This window comes from Mytilus californianus, unplaced genomic scaffold (genome assembly GCF_021869535.1).
Source record: "Mytilus californianus isolate M0D057914Y unplaced genomic scaffold, xbMytCali1.0.p SCAF_12, whole genome shotgun sequence".
NCBI classification, from domain to species: Eukaryota; Metazoa; Mollusca; class Bivalvia; order Mytilida; family Mytilidae; genus Mytilus; species Mytilus californianus.
In genome coordinates, this window is record NW_026262604.1 from 61,856,089 (window position 1) to 61,863,887 (window position 7,799).

A 7,799-nucleotide genomic window follows, 5' to 3' on the forward strand; every position below is an offset into this window, starting at 1 on the left:
TGATTCATTGATTATTCATTCATTGACGTAGTTACTTTTTATGATAATTATTTAGTATTGTTAATTTTTTGAATTATCATCTAATTTTTTTAAAGTTTTGTTTTGCTGTAATAGTGCGTGCCAACCGTTACAGTATAATTCAAGACCACACACGAATCATTACTAAACACTATATAATGTCAGGTAAACTCGGGTATACACACACCAAAGGAACATGATAAATTGATACGGTCACTGTGTAATTCAAATATTTTACTTAATATGATAAATATTCTTCTACCTGTATAATTGTCTTTCTAAAGAAAATAATTTACTCGATAGATTTGTGATAATATAAGAAGTATATTTCCTCACTGCTTAAGCTTTATTATATACAAATTTAAAATCAATTATGAAAATGGAGAAATAACTGACCTAAAACATACATTTAAACGACTGTAATTGTTTTTACTATTTAATCCCTTTTATATAAAATATGCCGCATAGGAAAAATCCAGCTAACTGCTCTATTTTAAAACCACCATCCAGAGAGCTACTTTTGTTTGCATCTTTTTTATTTTGATTCTGACAATTCTATACTAGAACCTATTCTGACATTTCCACCCAAGATATGATACCAACAGTTCTACCCTAGAACTGATTATGACAGTTCTACCCTAGATACCTATTCTGACAGTTTTACCCTAGAAAAGAACGGACAGTTTTACTCTGGAACAAATTTGGAAAGTTCTACCCTAAAACTGATTCTGACAGTTCTACCATTGAACCGAGTCTAGCAACTCTACCATAGAAAAGAACAGACAGTTTTACCCTGGAACAAATTTGGACAGTTCTACCCTAAAACTGACTCTGAAAATTCTATCTAAGATCTGATTCCGACAGTTCTACCCAAAATCTGATTCTGGCAGTTCCATCTTAGATCTGATTCTGACAGTTCTACACTAGAACTGATTCTGACAGTTCCTTCTTAGATCTGATTCTGACAGTTCTACCCTATAACTGATTCTGATAGTTCTATCTTAGATCTGATATGAGAGTTTTATCTTAGATCTGATTCTGACAGTTCTACCCTAGAACTGATTCTGACAAGTTCCATCTTTGATCTGATTCTGACAGTTCCATCTTAGATCTTATACTGACAGTTCTACCCTAGAACTGATTCTGACAGTTCTTCCCAAAAACAGTTATTGGATAGAACTGTTCTAAAACTGCTTAGAATAGTTCTATGACATATTATTCTGACAGTTCCAAGAGAGGTAAGAACTAATCAAACTATATATGGTATCGGTTTTGATAATTTTAAAAGATAGTATGGTGACCTGAAGTTGTTTTCATCCTCGCAAGTAGATCAAAGTCTGAACGTTGTCTCATTAGCAATCATACCACATCTGCTTATCAGAATTCAACGAATTTATCATGTAAAAGTGCTAATTAACTATATGAAAATTATTACTTTCACTATCGTCAGGCTAAAACTAATTTATAAGCTCGTAATTACTAAACCAGTGGTCTAGAGTTTAACCCCGCCACATTCTTTATGGGCCTGTCCCAAGTCAAGAGCCTGTAATTGAGTGGTTGTCGTTTTTAGCTGTTTCTCATATTTGATTTTGTTTATTGTTTTGCATAGTTTGTCTTGAGTTGTGCCGTTACACCACTGTCCCAGATTATGGGGAGTGTTGGTGCCTTTAAACTAGTTTAACCCCGTCACATTCTGTATGTGCCTGTCCCAAGTCAGGAGCATGTAATTCAGTGGTTGTCGTTTGTTGCTGTATATCATATTTGTTTTCGTTCACTATTTTGTACATAAATCAGGTCTTTAGTTTTCTCGTTGAATTGTTTTACATTTGTCGTTTCGGGGCCTTTAATTATAGCTGACTATGCGGTATGGGATTTGCTCATTGTTGAAGGCCGTACGGTGACCTATAGTTAAGTTCATTGTCATTTGGTCTCTTGTGTAGAGGTATCTCATTGGCAATAATACCACATCTTCTTATTTTATATGGTAATGCAAAAAGAGTACGAAAATTCAAGAGATGCAATCAGAAATCGAAAGTAGCTAAAAAATCCGAAGTCATCATGACAATCCATCGTCTCCAGCATCTAATTTGGCAAATTGGAATGTTCATATTACTTTGTGGTCACAGTTTTAGTGTGTCCCTTTTCATAGTCTGCAGCAAGACAAAGTCGATTTCTATAAAAACGTCAGGAAGATAAATGACTCAGAACTTAAACTTGAATATGAAGTTATGTTTGAAAATTTAAATTATGAGTACTCGCCAGGAAACAGGAGAAAAGCGCAGAAACCCTCGCTTTTCTTCCTGTTTCTTAAGCTTCTACATATAGTCACACACATAATGACTTAGTAGTTATGAATGTGAACTATTTATTCTTCGTACTTAATCTTACAAAAGTCAGGGGCTCTTTTCACAAAAAAAACTTACCAATAAAATTGATCGTAAGTTATACTGAAATGTTCATGACCTCTGAGTATTTTTTTCGTAAGATTTTTTGTGAAATGAGTCGCTCGATCTTAAAATCGCTTTCTGCTGTCGAAGACTCATAGTAGGGCATCTGCAATTTAATTAATCAGACAATCTTGCCAATTTAGTTAAGATTAATTTGTATACTATTGGTTTCTTAACGACCAGTGGCCAATATTTCATACATATTTAATTTAATTGTTACAATAATAGATAGAGTCTGTAATGTAGGTCGACTAACATATAAATTCTACAAGATAGGTCGACTAATATGTAGATTCTAGAAGATAGGTCGACTAATATATAGATTCTACAAGATAGGTCGACTAATATGTAGATTCTACAAGATAGGTCGACTAATATGTAGATTCTACAAGATAGGTCGACTAATATATAGATTCTACAAGGTAGGTCGACTAATATGTAGATTCTACAAGGTAGGTCGACTAATATGTAGATTCTACAAGATAGGTCGACTAATATGTAGATTCTACAAGATAGGTCGACTAATATGTAGATTCTACAAGGTAGGTCGACTAATATGTAGATTCTACAAGATAGGTCGACTAATATGTAGATTCTACAAGATAGGTCGACTAAGTTATAACTGTCAACTGAATTAAAAAGGACATTTAAAAGAACGTTATGTATGTAAAACATTCAACAGATAAATAATATATTTTGGAAAATCATCATCTCTGTTTTTATGGTCAAGATATTTAAAGAATTCAGATGACAACTATGGATTGTAAGACCATCAACACTCGGAAGTTATTTCTCAACACGTGTCTTTATAATACCGCCGCATTAAGGATGTTCGCTCCTCTTGTTTTTGAATTTTTGCCAGATATTCGGAATCCTCTGGTTTTATCCATGTAGTGTCATTAAAAAATATTGCCCGCTTACCCCTACTTTTCTTTTCATCTTTTTATTACATATAGTTTAAAAAGCCATATTTGAAAATGTTATAAAGTCCTTGTTATTTTTTCATAGTTTTTGAAATAAAAAATGTGCTAATGTTAAATGTATGAAAAATCTAGAGAGAATTATTTCCCGCCAAATACTCAATGGTTTATATCTTGAAAACAAGCACACGGACCCTTCATTTTCTTCTGCTTTTTTAGCTTCTTTATTCATATACTATCAATTTATAACAGTCTTTTAAAAATCTTGTTATTTTGAAACAGAGTAGCAAACATCCTTAACTCGGACAATTACAAACCCCTTGAAATAACGTATCAACACGTGTCTCCTCATAATTCCGCCGCATTGATTCGGACAATTACAAACCCCGTGAAATGACTTCATTAGGTTGTTATATATTCGTCCAATTACAACATTAAAGAAAACTATGTTCATTACTTGGAACCCTGTGGACCATTACAAAGCCAATCTTTTGGATAACGTTACGACTTTATGGTTAGTTAGAACGATTGATTGTCAATCTTATTTTACATCTTCTTAATATATTGTATGATACGTTGTTAGCTCGAACGTTAAAATAGGCAATTTACACTCTGTGAAGTAGAAAGGCTTTTACCATTATACAATGACAAATATTCTCCAGGCATATGATAAATTATTGCATTACCGTAGACTATCAACTTTGGAATTTCGATTATTTCTAAAGTTTTTACATTGGTATCAACTCTGCAAAGTTACAGTTTTAAATGGAGAATACTACATCACGGAATACATATTTTGTTGAGGTTTTCTACTGCGTGTGTACATATTATATTGTTCAAGAGTATTCGCCTAAAAAGTGGACATTGTGGATACGATCAACAGCACCTCGAATCATGTTTTATGTGATGTTCGTCTTGTTTTATCCTTTGTCTTTTTTTTTTTTTTAACTTTGAGTCATTTATTTGTTTGACCTGGTGTTCCCAACGGAGGACATTTCATCGTATTGATCGGACATTTTAGCAAAAAAATCGCACTTTGTAGTGTTAAATTTTAACACATTTTTGCGCAAGATTTTGTACCCATTAAACGAAAAGTGAAATCATCAATGCCCATTGTAGCGCAAGATTTTTCACCCATTTTAGCAACAGAAATGACTAATGATAAATAATAAATTTTAATAGAATCAATAAAGCACAGTTTAAAGAATATCATGTTCATTAGAATACAACAGTCAAAATCTAAGGGGGTTAACGAAAATGTTACAAGTCCGTTCTAGTCTGGAATTTATACCATAGAGAACGTACCCAATGGGCTCTTGATATACCCTTGTACAATACTGTTTATAAAATTTCAGAAGAAATTGTTCCATCTATTTCTCTTGTCTGGATTTAGGTACACATGAATTACTATTCGTGGTTTTAGTTTGATGAGTTTTATTCAACCAGGTACATGTAAGTTTCGCTAAAATGGGCTATCAAAATCACAGTTGAACGGAATAATCCTGCGCTAAAATGGGCTATAATGCCTGCGCTAAAATGTCCCCTAGTACTTCAAAAATGTTCGCTAAAATGTCATGCGCCCGGTGTCCGCTCTCTTTTCTCGACTTATGGTTTATGCCCCCTCGATATCTTTTTCCTGTTAAAATAAAACTCCTGCACCCCCGCTTATATGTGGCATTAACGTGGAACAGTAAAGACTCAGTCTGGTTGATTTAGGAGTGTCAGACATATTTGTTCGGATAAAGTACCACGTTTTCTTTCGTAATGTTCATATCATGTGAGGTTTCACGTTCAAAAGTAAGGTAAATTTAAGATCTGATGATATATCTATATCAAAGCAGCAATATTTTAAGCACAGTTTACAGAAGTTAAAGACGAAGTGATAGAACAAAGTAGAAGACTGACAAGACTATATACATTAGCCAATAATGTTGTTATTGTGACAATAAACCCTGGTTTACAGGCTACCTTGTTAAAATGTATTTCTAAATAAGGTTTCATACAGTGAATCTTTTCCGGTAATATACTCTGGCATTTTGGAGTAGTTCACTACTGTAAAAATTCCGCATAAACTTGTCCTCCATGAAAAAATTAACACCACGACATACTACTTGCGATCAAACTCTGTTGTTCAAGATTGCAAAATGTATGGTAGTCTAATGGCATTCGGAACGGCAGACAGAAATGTGTTGTACACGATAGCAAAAACAATTGTTTGTAATGGCAATCGCTGTAATACATATTCTATTGTATCTGCCGTAGTGATAGCCGGTAATAGAGCGAGAATACAATAGTAGAAGAGATTTATACAGTCATGTACACTCGGATATTTAATATACCGGATATCCAATCACTCCGTTATTCATATGCACTAATATTTACATGTGCCCCATGTCATGTAATGAATTTTGAACATTGGTAAAAATCATTAAAATGCTAAACGTGTACGAATTACAATGATAACAATATTTCCCTATTTTTTTTACCGCCACTATAGTATTCAAATGAGAAACTCGGTCAAACTGAAAGTGACATGAACACATGGTGCTCTTAAAACGGATTTAAATGGTTCGTTTTTCTTTTTTTAATATCGTAAAATGTTTTAAAACGTCAAACTAACATTGATATATACTATTTCATCACAATTCATTTTAATTACTGCTTCAGAAAACGAGACGATGAAAGCCATTTTATCTTGAGTAGACTGAAATGAGTGTACTTAATTTACAAATATATCAATTGTCAACTTGTTCTTGTAAATAAATTATAGATTTAATTATTTGTGTTTTAACATTGTAAGCTGTAAATGGAATACCAGTAAATATATTTAAATAGCTTTATTTGTTCACGTTCGTGTTCATAATGTTGTCATGTTGTTGTCACTTGATCGAAATCATTAAGAGTTTTTGCACTAATTTTCCCAAATATCAGTGCAATAACCCTTAGTTTTATAAAATAGTTCCAATTATGTCAGCATCATTGACGATACTTCGTTCAACTCCTGCAACTCAAATGTCTGCATTATTAACGTAATGCCCAGTTCCGCCCTCTTTTTAATTTATTTCATTTGCTTGCGTGCACATGTCGTTTTTCTCGGAACCTCTCTAGTGCACATCAAACTTCAAGGTCAAGTTACAGTAAATTGATCATATCACAGATTTGTATAGCTGCGGTATGTTAAACTGGAACTAACAATCGAAAAAAATAATGCATTTATATCTTTTATTTTTTTGAAATATCATTTATAGATTGTTTTTTTTCTTCAAAGTAACTGTATATTGGTATAGAAAGCACATAAATATTCGAAAAACATTTTTGAAATTGTTTTAATATAATCAATAAAATATCCAAACCAACGCACAGATTTGTTTTTTTTTTTAAATCGATATTTTGTTGATATATACAAGTCATGTTCTTTTGATTTTTATACAATAATCATAGGATCACCAACCCCTGACATGGTAAAAGAAATATGGTCGCTCTCGGTCTTTTTCCGACCGGCGGTAAAACCGTTGTCAAAGTGGGGTGTCCGTTTGGTTGTTCGGTATGTATAAATTCGCAGCCACGTCAAGTCATAATGGGGACTTTAAATTCGATGCCTCGTGTAGAGAGTGCCATGCTTTCTTCACAACTCTTTGAGGGGTCAGTAGTTAGTCTGTTGCAAGGCTAAATTTCTTTTCCTTCCATAATTTACCCGAACATGCATGGAAAATTTGTCACATTTCAATTATCAATTAAATATAGGGTCACAGACTTCGTTTTTGACCTTCATGTATAAAGCAGTTCATTAGGTGAAAAATGTTTTGTGGTATATTTTTTTCCCTCATCTGCATCGTCCCTTAGACTGATGTATACCGAAAAAACCGACGTCGGTGATCCTATTAATATTTTACATCATTAGAACGGAAATTTATCGAGCAACAACATATCAATTTCTGAAAAATCTATGTACTGGGTGTAGAGAAAGGAATATTTAAAAATAATTCTGACGAAGTTTTTGAAAGATTTTACGTGCTTTCCATACAGATAATGAATTTTTAAAGGATTTTCCCTCAATGATAATTGTGCCAGCACAGATTGTATTAGGTTTCCAGTTTGTGGTCAACGTGGCAAAGTGTATGCAAATTTACACAAAATTCCCCAGTGTTCCTTGACCTAAAGGAGAACTCATTGGAAATGCCATACGTTTAACTAGGTATACCTATAAAAGGAAGTCGAGTACTTATTTCAGCAAATACTTCAAATTTGTATAACAAAGAAATCTAAATGTTATATTTGATACTATTTCATATCTTATAAATCGATAAAAAAGAATCTTTATTATTACATGTATATTTGTAGTTTTAAATGGATAGATGAATTAGAGTTTAATGTACAGTGACAAACGTTACATGCATATCAGGACAAGAACAGA